This window comes from Anoplopoma fimbria, chromosome 11, assembly GCF_027596085.1.
Source record: "Anoplopoma fimbria isolate UVic2021 breed Golden Eagle Sablefish chromosome 11, Afim_UVic_2022, whole genome shotgun sequence".
Classification (NCBI taxonomy): domain Eukaryota; kingdom Metazoa; phylum Chordata; class Actinopteri; order Perciformes; family Anoplopomatidae; genus Anoplopoma; species Anoplopoma fimbria.
In genome coordinates, this window is record NC_072459.1 from 7,600,980 (window position 1) to 7,615,269 (window position 14,290).

Sequence of the window (14,290 nt, forward strand, 5' to 3'; positions counted from 1 at the left end):
CAAACTCTGGTGCCAGGCAGTCCAGCAGCCTCGGCGGGACCTGGAGACGAGACAACAGGGAGAGAGATGGGGGGGAAAGGGTGTGTTGACAAACTCAGCAGGAGCCTTCAGACGGAGAGGGATGTTAAGAGTTTGTCTCAGTCCCTCAGCTGTGAAGCGTCCAGCTGGTTGTTTGTTCGTTTTCACAGCGTGAAAGCTGAGTCTCTGTGCGGTGGTCCTCCTCTCGATTCGACACACCGTGACCTGGCCTCTGATCTCACACCATCAACCAACCCAAAAAACAAATGAGGAGCAACTTTCCCACTACTGTGGTCATTTGATGTGAACTTACACTGGGGAACATCTGTAACAAAATACGTGGAATAAAAAGTCTGATGAATAACTCCCTTTTTCTATAGCTTACACAAAAAATAAGTTATAAAAAGCAGAAAACACTGCTTAAATAAGGCATCAGTAATAATACTCAACAACATCCTCTGGTGGGAATGTTATTAGTTTAGAGGTATTTGGTCAGAAAGTATTGGAGGAAAAGTTTGAAAAGTCAGAGAATCACCACAAGTTATTAACACAAAATCTGAGAGGAACAACTTTTCACTGATGACCACAAAAGTATTGCTTGTGGTGGTGATGGAGGAAAGTCAGTGAATCACCTATAAGTCATTGGGATTCATCCTCTGAGGAACATTAACATCTCGACTAAATTCCATGTAAAGCAATGAGATGGCTGCTGAGATTTTTACATCTGGAGCAAACAAAGTGGTGGGTCAACCGAAATTCTCCTCCCTTGAGTCATAAACTGTGACTAAAAATCATTTCAATAACAGACAAAATGTAATTAGTGACAGAGGCACCAGAATTAACTCTCCTGAATTCAAAACGCAATGTAAAAGGGTAAAAGTTTTAAGACAATAAACACGGACAACTCCCAGACCGGACAACGGCATCCTGTCAATCACTGTGTAGCCCCGCCCTAAAGCATACCCTGCTTTATGGTCTATTTGACTCTAAATGGACCATCATTTACTAAATGAACATCATGCTGTATTGAAGAAGACTTGAAACTAGAGATTGAGACCATAAACTCATGTTTACAATGTTTACTGAGGGAATAAATCAAGAGAGAAGTAGAGTCATTTTCTCATAGACTTCTATACAACCAGAGGAGTCGCCCCCTGATGGACAGTAGAGAGAATGCAGCTCTAAGACACTTAAAAACTACAGGTCAAAGGTTGTATTTGGATCATTTTCCTTGCTTAGTTACATCTGGGATTGGCCTGTATATAAGTTTCCATTCCCAATGACTATTAACTTGAGTATTTCCCATCTTACACAAATAAATCTCTGCATGGCTCTCTTTGAAACTCAGTCAGTATTTTTTGAGTTGTTGAAACTGCAGAGGATCTAGCAACAGTAACGTTTGGTGAATGTTACCTATAGGCTTCTACCTTTGTAAAATTAGGTTTCCCCTGTCATGGTTGGCAAAGAAAACATCGTGTTACAAAACAAAATAGTTCTGGTTACCTCCACAATTCACATGCTTTCAACTAGGAATTGACCCAGTGTCCTTTACTGGGCCAAAGGGGGAATATCCAGTTCAGTCTGAAGCAGCCTGCAGGTCAGAGGGCACCTGAGAGGAGGCGAACGTGACCCGTCGTGTTTCAGACTGTTTGAGTTACTGCAGAGACGTTCAGCGAGGAGGTGATGTTACACGACCAGGAGACGTCTGAGAGGAGCTTCTGCTGCGCTGCTATCTGAAACTTTGAGCTGCCGGCTCAACAAACTGACATTTATGTAGTGTTTTTTTATGTATAACATGAAAAGTGTGAAAAAAAGACAGAAGTCTACTTTTTTTTAGAATCCCATAAAGTACTTTGCTATTTAAGATTTTATAAAGCCTTATCTATTTTTTAATATATACATTTCACTACTTAAAACAGTTGATGGTACCTTTCTCCTCAAATTATCAATTGAAACACTCTGTAACGCTCTTTTTCTGTTCCTACAGTCTCTAAGCCATTAGCTAAGAACGTGTTTGAATTGGAATAATCTACCTGTAAATATTCGATCCATATCATCTTTCCACCAGTTCAAAGATACGCTGTCTTCTTACTATAGGAGAAGTTTTGCACATCCATAATGACATCTCTATAATAATGTCTAATGACTTTATTACTTAATGCTATCACTGACATTAATGCTTTTCTATAACCTGTGAAAGAATGATCGATTTTCATGCTCTGTTTGAGTACGACCTCCTTATTATTACTTTAATTTTTTTTTCATATTTTGTGTTGTTTATTTATCTTTCTTTTTGTTAAATGTTTTGTCTTACTGTGCTTGTATTATATAATTGTCATTGAGGACGCCCTTGAACATGAGATGGTTCATCTCAAGGGATATTCCTAATAATACATTTCTACATATTACACTATATCTGGTCTGACCATATCATATAAGAAGACGGATATCGAGCCTCTTTTATGTGTCAAACTGCCAAATCATTTCCACTTTCCACCCTGGGTCTGATGATGACCTCATCTCAAACACGCAGAAGAAGAAGAAGAAGAAGAAGAAGAAGAAGAAGAAGAAGAAGAAGAAGAAGAAGAAGAAGAAGAAGAAGAAGAAGAAGAAGAAGAAGAAGAGGAGGACTGGAGGAGGGTGGGGTCTCAGCTCTCGGACAGCGGCCGGGTGACGGACGGGGTTGAGGATCTTGCAGATCTGATAAAGGCCCAAAGAGAAGCCCTTTCCTTCCTGAGCGGAGGACTGTTTGTGTTAGAGCGTTCTGCGTCTCTTCTTCTGGGTGTGGGAACCCCGCTCCTCCCAGAGTTCATGGCTTCCTCTTCGTCGAGGGTCGGCCACCAGCCTGCATTCGTGTCATTATATTGGCCTTTAAAACCCTGCAGTGTATCTACCTTCACTCCGTTTTTTTCAATGTATAGTTATAGTGTTTGCTTCTGTAAGTAATGAAGATAAATATGGATATGGATACATGTAAAAGTTTTAAATTGTATAATTTTTTGGGATTTGTTGACTTTGTATGCAATGCATCATTGAAGCTGCTTTAAAATTGTTCACTGTTTATTAAATATAAAGTATTTTTTAAATGGTTTGTTGGGTGTTTGCTACACTGCATGATGTTTATAACTCAGAATAAAAAAGGCTTCATAGAAATGATAAAATAATAGAAGTTTGGATTCAAGGTTTATGATAGTAAAACAGCTGAATAGTTTATGTTTTTTAAATGAATTCATAACAGAACAAATACCCATTCATCTATCTTTAACCCCTTCTCCTGTTCAGAGTAATAATTTAACCTAAGCTGCATGTCTTTGGACAATAATTGTTTCCTTATGTATTGAATAGCAGTAACATTGTAGGATATAAATGTAGTAAATACAATTAAAACAATATTTTTAACAAATCTGAAATTAAATAATACAAATAGTGATAATGAACAACAGGAATACAGTACTGTACAGTAAACCCAGGTTTTAACAGTGACGTTACTGTCATATACAATTACAGTAACACTCAGTTACTGTAAAAGTAAAATACGGTTATAAAACTGTAAACTTGAATTGTTTAACAATGTACTGGTACATTCTCAGAACACATAAAAACACAAAAAACAAGACAAAAGTCCTCAAACTCCTCATGAATACGTACACATTTGAATTCAGTTAAGATGCCTTTAAAATGCAAATGATTCTCTTTTCTTTGGTAAATTCCAGATTATATATTTCCCTGATTGATGAAATTCGTTGTGTGTTTTCTTCCAGCTCTATCTCGATTTAAATCAAATGTCTGCAGCCAACATTCACACCCAGTGCTAAGCAGCGGGGAGCAGTAAAGCTGACTCCCCACCATTGTCCCGTGTACGTCATCACAACAGCTTGTTCACTCCTAGGAATGTCCACAGCACCCCGAGACCTCATCAAAACACACCTCCCCCACTGGGGCTCTCAGTGACGCTGGTTACTCTCACTCAGGAGGATATGAGGGGAGGGGGGTGTGGTTGGGTCTGGTTCTCTCTTGTTGACGGGGATCCAGAGTGGAGACCTGCTGCTTTTATGGTGCCCACAACATTTAGAAAGCAGAACATGAGCTATGTTCACGCTGACGCTGGGTCACAGTGCTGATTTCAGCAGGCTGACATGCTCACTATGTTAAAGGGATAGTTTGGATATTTTAAAGCAGGGTCGTATGAGGTTCCTGGTCATGCTCGTATGATATTTTACCTAAAGCAACTTGTCATTTATCATGCGTTTTACTACGAAAGCAAGCAACATGTTTAAATGACTGCTTGTTAAAGCCATAAGGGCTTTAGAAAATATTCACAGAAACTCATTTAGGTTTAGGTGACACAACTACTTTGTAAGGTTTAGGAAAAAAAACATTGTTTGGGTTAAAATAACTAAGTCACTGAAGTGCCATTACTGAAGTAAGCAAATTACATTACAAAAAAAATAAATATTGTCTTGTCGTTTCACCTCGGGAATGCACAGTGGTCTCATAGCTGGAAGATCGCTGGAGGTTGGACTCCTCCATCTCCAATCCTACCAGCCCTGTGTCGACTTTTGCAGTCTTTATACTTCCAAAGAAAGAAAGAAATAATGCAGCTTTAAAACTTTATGTGAAACTCCACCAACAACCTCCGGGTCTAAAAAAGTGAAGCAAAAGCAGAAACAGTGTAAACATGAAGCTAAAGCAAGAGTGCCTTAAACCTGCATTCTCTCTAATGTCCATCAGGGGGCGACTCCTCTGGTTGTATAGAAGTCTATGAGAAAATGACTCTACTTCTCTCTTGATTTATTCCCTCAGTAAACATTGTAAACATGAGTTTATGGTCTCAATCTCTAGTTTCAAGTCTTCTTCAATACAGCATGATGTTCATTTAGTAAATGATGCTCCATTTAGAGTCAAATAGACCATAAAGCAGGGTATGCTTTAGGGCCATAATCTATGTTCTCAGGAACCGCTGCAATGGAACATTCTCTTTCCAATAAATTGCTTTTAATGTTTTTACTTTCTTGTCCCTTTCTTATTGTTTCTACTGTGACCCCTCACATCATAATTAAACCCAGGGGTGTAACACTGTCAAAAATCATCCTTTGTCCAAGTGTTTTGGACATTTTACACACCTTTGATTTACAGATGAGAGTTTTTACAACCTGAATTAGCTAAAAACATCATATTGAGTAGTATAAATGTTATTTTATTTGTTTACTGACAACAGGGCTTGTAAGAACGCGAAAAGTAAAACATTTTAACAGCTGTTAGATATCTTAGTTTTAAACCATTTTATTCAGAGCTGCATCACAACTGAATCCTCTTTTTACAGTCTAAAGTTTGTGGTCAACAGCAGAGGACGAAGAAAGCAAAAAACGACGGAACAAAAGGAAAGTTAACACCCTGATGTCAGTCCCATCATGCATCATGAATGATTAAGTCCATATGTGTGAGGAAAAAACGCCTAATCAAATCAAACTCTCTTTACAGGCAGTTTGTTTGGCTTTTCCACCGCACTGTGATTGGTATCATCTCCTCTGACGCACATGCGTTGCAAAAGACGGGAAAATCACACACATGACTAATGTGTCAACCTCCCAACTGTACAAGAGTGATGAGGTACTGTGGATGGCTGAGAATAAAAAGTCTGTTTTTATAAAGAATAAATAAAACTCTTAATGGATTTCCTGTTCCTAATCTGAGGTTGTTAATCAAAGATATGCGACGACTTTGCTGATGTTACTCGCCTGTTACATAAATGTCTGATGTAAGCATGTTAAGCAGCTGAAAACTGTGTCAGTGGTCGACTATGATGTTGAAACGGGTCGTTTTAAGCTCCAGAGGATAATGACTGTGCTGTTAATGAATCTCACTTTAATGAAACAACCAGAGTTTAACTGTAATTCTGATGACTTTGTATTTATACAACTTTTTCAACACAGGGATATTCAGAAAGTGTTTGGAAAAAACGATAAACCAGAAACCGGTCCAATTTTGTTTTTTTAAACTTAAAGAGCAGTCTCACGAAATGTAATCTATTGGTTGTTTTGGTTGTCTACAAGGACACGTTTTGTTCTATTTTTCCGTGTTCCTCGGCACAACTTATTTTTTTAAGGTGGACATTACTTTTATTTAGGATTCGGACGTTTTTTTTTCAGGAAGACATTACGTTTGAAAATGCAAGTTAGGTCTAAGCAACAAAACCATTGACAGGTGGGTTTTGGAAACAAAACCAAGAACAGTTAGGTTTTGGCATCAACACCACGTAATACGGTTTAGAAAAACTGTCACAAACATTTAACAGGCAATAAAAGCAATACCATAAAACCACAACTAGGTGACAAACAACAGTGTTCTGGTTGAAAGTCCTGTTTGTTGGAGCCATCCACTTCCCCTCCCGCCCACCAATAGTCGTGTTTTGGGATATTTATATATATATAAAAGTACGCCATTTGCTCTGACTATTGCTTCGTCACGTGGATGCATTTATTTTGTGTGTCCACCACTAATAAGGCTCCTAGTTGACTTTCCATTGGCATTATTTTAGAAAATAAAGAGACAATTTCGGTCCATGTACACGAAACCAATAAGATTGCATTTCGTGACTATTTCACAAACTGCCGTGATACTGGGCTGTAAATAGGAAATGTCTTTCAGATAAAAGTCAATGTCAGTATGGTCAATCCCCATTGACTTCCACTGAAGCAGTAATGAACATCACATGCAGGCATGAAAGGAATCAAGTACAGTATGTCCTCTTGTAAACTGAGAGCAGATCTCAGAGGGGCTCCGATCAGGACACGCTTCCTAGCGATGGCCCCCCAGACGGAGCGGGAAGTTCCTTTATTCTCCAGAAGTCTTGTGCAATGTTCAGCCACAGTGTGAAAGGACAACACATGTACTGGTGATGCTGCTCCTCATCTCTTGCACCATGCTTGTTCTTTGTTACTTTCCTTGCTAACTCTCCTTGTAGCAAAATACAGCAGACAAAGGAGTTCTTCTACTTGTTTTTGAGAGGTCACCATTTTAATTAACAGCATGTGTCCACTTACAAGGTACTGGAACGTAATCCTTCAGTCAGGAGGACACATCAGCAGGAGAGGCTTAAGGAATGTATTTTAACATAAAGTAAAAGCAGTGAAAAAATATTAAATAGTGGGTGTAAACGTCCAGAATATGATTTTCTGTGTTTTAATTCAATAAATTAAACTCAATTTATTGGTCTTAACAAATTAGATTAACATTGAACTTGCTTTTCTGTTGCCACCTGATTAAAAGCGTAAAATCTTACAGAAAATGTTATTTTTAGCATTTTTCTTTTGGATTTCAAGGCTTTCATATCTAGAAACGTAGTGTTGCATTTTTTTCAAGGGAAACATTCTTTAATTCCAGCTTCTTAATTGTGTTTTATTACAAAATGTAATGCATTTTTGTCTGAAGTGAGAAGAAATTATATATATAAAATTTTCGGACTGAGGGTCCAACAAAAGAAGCAAATTTAAACGTCATACTGTGGGATTTTTTTTACTTTTTTCTGTCATTTTATGAAAACAAAAAAGTAGCCAATTTACTGAGAAAACTTGTATGTATTTAATAAACTCCTTTCCTGCCTTGTGCTCTCATGATTTTCCTCCTGTAGTTTTCTGTTCAGTGAGTTTTAAGTAAAGTGAGACACATTATCTGTCATCTTACTTTTCAGTATCTTACTCTGTGTTTCAAGGAAAATTTAAACTGTTTTTTCCTGCGTCTGTTAATAAAGTTTATCATTTGTATTGCCCAGGGAGGAAATGAGAAGGTGTGTCTGACATGCCCCCAAAGACAATGATGTCATGGGAAGTATCGTCTTCACAGCTCTCGGTTTCCTTTTCATCTGAACAGCTGAGCAACTTCATGGAGCTGAAACTTTCCCTCGTAAACCTCCAGCCTCACTCCATAAACTCTTTCCAGGTTCCTCTTCACACACTTTATGTGCAGAGATCTGCACATAAAGAGGACGTGTTATCATGACCGTAAGCTTGAGATAAGTCCAGTCAAAGTTTTGGTTCATCTGATAAAGAATGAGAAACACTCCCACATCTGTTTCCAAGCAAGAAGCCTCTCCCTACGCATAATTAAATCAGCTGGTTTTTTTGATCAATTTTTGAAGACAGATTTTGGATTTTTTTGTGGTAAAAGTTAGATTGTTCAAGAATAATTACATATAGATTGTACAAGATCTATAGGAGACCTTAACTCAAGCCAGAACCAACCATGCAGAATCTGCATTAGCTCACTGCAAACTTATAGAAAGTTTCAGGTAGTTAATACATCCTCCTATTTTTTCTGTGCCTTTTTGATTTTGTAACTTTCTTTTCTCAACAACATCTCATCAACTATTGGATGCGTTGTCATGAAATTGGCCACAGATGTTCATGATGTTACACAGTATGCCTCTTGTGATCCCTTCATGTTAAGCTTTGAAGTAGAATGTTTTTTTTTTTGTAGTGCTGTATTGGAGATGGCACCATCATCCTGTTGAAGTGGGATTTACTGTCAAAATGGGAGGAACTGGTTAAGGAAGAGCTTTCTCTTTATTACGTTGTGGAACGAGGGCGAACCGAGCCGGCAGCACCTCTGGGACGGCGGCCCGCCAACACTTCAGACACTCCAAGAACCATTGGCAGCACATGAAAGAATCAAAGAGAGAGCATATCGTGCAGAGTTAGTGACCGCCAGTGTGACTCTCTCAAACACTGCTGGACCTCGTTATGTTCTAGGGAGAGGTTTTGCACTCTTACATGAATGCCAATGATTTTTTTTCAAACGATCGCTAGAAGTATGGCCTCAGGGATGGCAGAGTTGAAGGGCGGGTCGGATCACTACTGTGGTCGAGGCTGAAATAACAATTATTGGTTGGATTATCTTAAAAGATTCATGTCCCCTTTGAGGATCCTTGTGATCACTTTGTTGATTTCCTCCTTTCTAGCACCAGATTTTTTCGTTTAGAGCTAATTACAAAATGCTAGTCTTTTACTCGTCTTTTACTTGCTTCTATTGCTCTATTGCAAACTTCATTCAAATACTTTCAGCTTTGTTGATTGTGTATTTGTTGTGTTTTTGTTTTTTAACCATTTTTTTTCAAGAACAATAAATGTGTATTGGTCATTTAATGGTTAGGTTTGAGATTAGACGTTATAATCCATTGTGCAGCAACACAAGGATAGAAATAAGTACAGATGAATAAAGAAAGTTGGAAAAAATCATTAAAAAAGGATAGAAACAATAGAAGGAAAGTCTTGGGGTTCAGACGTTTTCTGAATCTGTTCCTTTGTTATTTGCTTTATTTCAGCAATAATAATCCCCCCAACGTTTGATGCTATGGTTATAAAAACACAGATATCACGGAGCAGTCACACCTCTCTGGGCAGGAAGGAGCTGAGCTGATGCGTGAGACTGAGAAGAGTTTCATTCACACAGTTTGGCTCACCTTTATATCTGAGGTTAACTTCCTTCCAGTGGGCGGCGTCCCGTCAAGCAGCAGAAACACCCACAACACAGCTGTTGTTCATGAGCAGAGCCACATCACAATGTGTTCTCACTCAAGAACTTTTACCACTATGACTCTAAGGATGCTAAGGTCTGTTCACCAGTTTGGTTCAGACATTCATGCTCTCCAGAGGATGAATCCTTAGGACTCTGGTGAACCCCTGACTCGTCCTTTAGTGCCGCCAGCAGGTCACCATGATCACTCATGCTGTGAAATATCTAAAAAACTACTTAATAGATTGCCATAACATTTTGTTCATGGTCCTCAGAGGATGAATCATTCAGACTCTAGTGATCCTTCGACTTCCACTTTAGTGCCACTATGAGGTTCAGATTTGTGATTTTAAGCAAGAATGTGTTGACAAATATTAAATTGATTGCAATGAAATTTGGTAAACACATTCATGATCCCCCCAGGGTGAATTGTAAATTATTTTTCATTTAACCTTCAGGTCAAGTTTGAGATCAAATTCATTCAATCATTCTGACATTAGCATTTAGCTCAAAGCACCATTTTGGCAAAGAACAGCCCCACTGGACATCTGACCATCGCAATGAAACTCTAAAAATAAACTTTATTAGAATAATCATATACTGTACATACTTTAAATTCAACCTTTGCATTTAACCTATCTTAAGTATTTTAGGAGCAGTTAGCTACTCTAAAGTGCCCGGGGAGCAACCTGGACAAGGAAACAAACTACCAACCTTATGTTTAAAAGAGGATCTGTTACCCACTGAGCTACAGACGCCTCGGGAATGACAAGAGAGGAATATCTAACAAAACAAAACTTATTGATTCTGGAGCAAGCAGACATTTTTCACATGAATCAATGATATGAAAAAGGATTGGCTAAAATCTCCTGGGTTTCTAGTTTTGATCTTCCATCTCTGTCTCCTGACACCCAGAAGGTTTACCTTTGTTCTCAGAGTACAGCGCATGAACTCAGAGCCTTTTCTTGGAACAGATCTTATAAACAACAGTATTCGTTCCGTGCTTCAGCAACAGAGCTCTGTTGAATAATGTTAACAGTCAGACGACCTAGACCGGGTCAAATGAAACATTTGGCTCCTCGGTGCTCTGGAAAATGAACGAATGAACGAATGTCACTTTGATTCAGTCAGCCGGCGGGACGGCTGTCAGGTCCGGTCTGCCTCAGCCCGTGTTATTAGACTGACTGGACCAGGATCCCTGGTAATGCTGAGCTCATTATGTTTAATTGTGTTGGATTCCAACAATGTCTCTGAAATTTCAGACTTCAGCTTGATCCTTTGTAGAGAGAGGTGGAAAATAAATGTATGTTTACTCAAGTACTTTTTTCCATTTTAAGAGACTACTCTTCCATCCTCTGCCTTTCAGAGGGAAGTATTGTCTTTTCGAATGTTTTCTATCATCACGTCTTATTTATTTCTCCTTTCTGTCCTTTCCTTATATTTCTGTCTCATTCTCTCCTTCCCTAATCAGTTTTATCTTTCTTTCTTACTCCTCTTCCTTGATTTATTTCCTTCTTTATTTCTTTCTCCTATTTCATTTTTTTTAATTCCTTCTTTCTTTCCTTCATTTCTCCTGCCTTGTTCCTTCTTTCATTCCTACCTTCCTTGATTTATTTCCTTCTTTGTTTCTTTGTTTCTTTGTTTCTTTCTTTCTTTCTTTCTTTCTTTCTTTCTTTCTTTCTTTCTTTCTTTCTCCTCTTTTTCTTTCCTTCCTACCTTCATTGATTTATTTACTTCTTTATTTCCTCCTTTCTTTCCCTAACTCTTTTTTTCCCTCCTGTCTGTCTTGATTACTTTCTTTTCTTCCTCCCTTTCCTATGGCCCCTTATTTAATTCCTTTATTCCAGCTCCTCCTATCCCTTTCCTCATTCATCTTCTTTATCTGATCTCTAAATCCACAAAACTGCATACAAGTTTTTCTCCCACCAATGAAAACGTAACTCAATAAGTTTATTTTACTTTTGAGTACTACTAATTCATGTTTTTCTTTTACTAAAAATGTACATTTTAATTGTAGTACAGTATTTCTCTGTTGTGTTGTAACTAATTCCACTTAGAGGACTTGAATTCTTCTTGTTTATTGATAAACCAACCTGGCAGCGTGGAATGACAACCACGTGAGGCAGAAAAAATGACGCACACGGTCCATGCAGGAGGTGCCAGCAGTGTGTAAAGCACCTGTCAAACTTCATATCGAGTCACCCGTTTTTTCCAGCTTCAGTATTCCTTCCTCTCTAACCTGAAAAGCAGGCTGGAGACGCCCCCCCGACGTGTCATGTGTCCCATAAATGTGTTTATCTGATCTGATCCCCACACACTGCCGGCCTACAGCTGATGGTGTGTTGGAGGTTCTCCTCTGACGCAAGAAAACCATTTAGTTGTAGTGTCTGGTGTCACGGGGACACATAGCAACGCAAATGCTGCCTATAAATATACTTCCACGTCCAGGTTATTTTAAACCGCACAGGGTCAAACGGTAGAGTTCAACTTCCTTTAACCACAGACAATTTAAATGTTTAATTATCTGGAGGACCCAGCGGAGAAATGAGCGGTTGATTATTTAGACGATGTATCAGCTGGTGAAATAAATGATGCGTTATGATGACAAGGAAATAGATTGTCAAAGGGCCAGTTCACATTAACTATATAAAAAATAACATACTCATGTTTAAGTGTGTCTAGCTTTGCAGGAAGCGTTGATTTGGAGGGTTACAATTGATTCTTGACATTTAAATTTGAAAAAAAAAGTTATCACATGACTCAAGTGTAGAAATTTAGCAGCTGTTATGATAGAGATGTGGCTGAAAGCTTCAAAAACATTTAAGGACCCCTCCCTCTTAACCTTAACAGCTTGATTGTTTAGAAAACTGATGTTTCTGTGCTGGAAAGCCAGAGTAACGTATTTTCTTATGTCCATGTTGTTACCATAGCAACCCATGCAGAGAGGTTGGTGAGGCCTGGACACACAAAGTCCAAATCGGATCACTTGCAAATAACAGTGCGGACACTCCGTCTTAAAGATCTGATTTGAGAAACTGATCGTATTTTCCTGCAGTCTGAATGTTTTGGTTTAATTTGCCGAGGTTTTCACATGGTTATATTTGAGATTTCTGTCTCCACCTCATACGATAAAGTCCAGTGGGAATTGCAGATGTAGTGCTCACAGCATTGACAAATTACATATATTATGATATATCAATATACAATATTCAACGGCAACATCTTTGTGGTTTCTCTTATTTAATTTGGTAGAAAGTAGTTTACTGCGTTGTTTGTGGATTTTTTCCAACCTGCAGATGTAAACAATGTTTATGGCAAATTATGTTTTTTTATGGCCTTTTTTATTGCTTTGAGCACATTTTTTTTGAATTCCATTTAACCTCTGTTGTGTTTGGAAGGATGCAGAAATCTCATAGAAGGATTTGTGAAAACCTTCTTTGTTATTTGAGTGAAAGGACCCTTTAATATTTAAAAAACCTTTTCATTTAACTGCACTCTGATGTCATCACAATTACACATTCAGTTTGATTACTTTAAATAATGACTTGTATACTTTTGAAGACTCAGGCACACCCATGTACGTCATGAGAAAAAGATGCATTTCCTTCAATTCAGCACTGAAAGCAAAGAGCTGAGAGTTAAAATAATAACTCATCTCTTCTCCAACACGTATCTCGTCTCTAAGAAATACAAACACCTATAAACATTAAAAGCCTCACCGATTCAGTATCAATGTGTATGTTGGCCAATAATAATAATAATACATTTAGGTACAGGGGGTATAAAACAAGTGTTATAATTACATAATTTGTCCACCTGAGGGCACGGACAAGTTTATTTTTCAACTTTGAAATGCATCCCTCAATAAGTCCTCTTTCAAAACTAACTTGAGGAATCCTTTAAAACCTTAAAAGAAGGATTATTCATGTTTGTTTTAAAAAATATGTCAGATCTTGGTGCAAATATCTTCGTCAAAATTTTTAAAAGAAACTGTTCGAACATTATTTAAATATAAGCTTAGTCTAGAGTCAGGACATGGTTAGCTTAGCTTAGCATAGACACTGGAAGCAGGGGGAAACTGCTAGCGTGGGCTAACCTCAATCTGACTCCAACTCAACACATAGATTTCCATTAACTGTTGAATGTTTATATCTGTCCCAATAATCCAAGTTCATATAAACATTGAAACTCATCATCCCAACTGTGAAACCATTACTTGTTTGTTTATCAATCAGTTTATTAAACCTCGTCCTGGTAACAGCCAATACATGCAAATGATTACATCGGAAAAAAGACATACGCTAGATTAAGTATTTCTTTACAATATGGAAGTACACTGGACAATAGGTGATCATCACCCAATACAATATTCATTTTGATTTCCAATGTTTGCCAAAATAAGCAAAGCTCGTCACAATTCAACCCAGTCGCCAGGAAAAATAATGGCATTGTAAGTTTCTGCAAACCTCGAATACGTTTAATGTCAAAGTTTTTGCATTTGGTCAGATTGAGTGACAACGAGTATGAAGAGCGTCCGTGTTTGAAAGTTACGTAGTATAATAATAAGTATAAGGAGCGAGAAAGTCCACTAAGGACAGATACAGGACTTTCACAAAGGAGACAGCAGTTTGTGTCCCATGTAAAGCAAAGAGGCGAGGCTTGTCACCTAATGTGACGTAAAAAAGGGCAGTTGTTATTTATTGATGCTCGCCACGTTACGTCTGTTGCGTTCTGTTGTTACGTTCCGTTGTTGCGTTCCGTT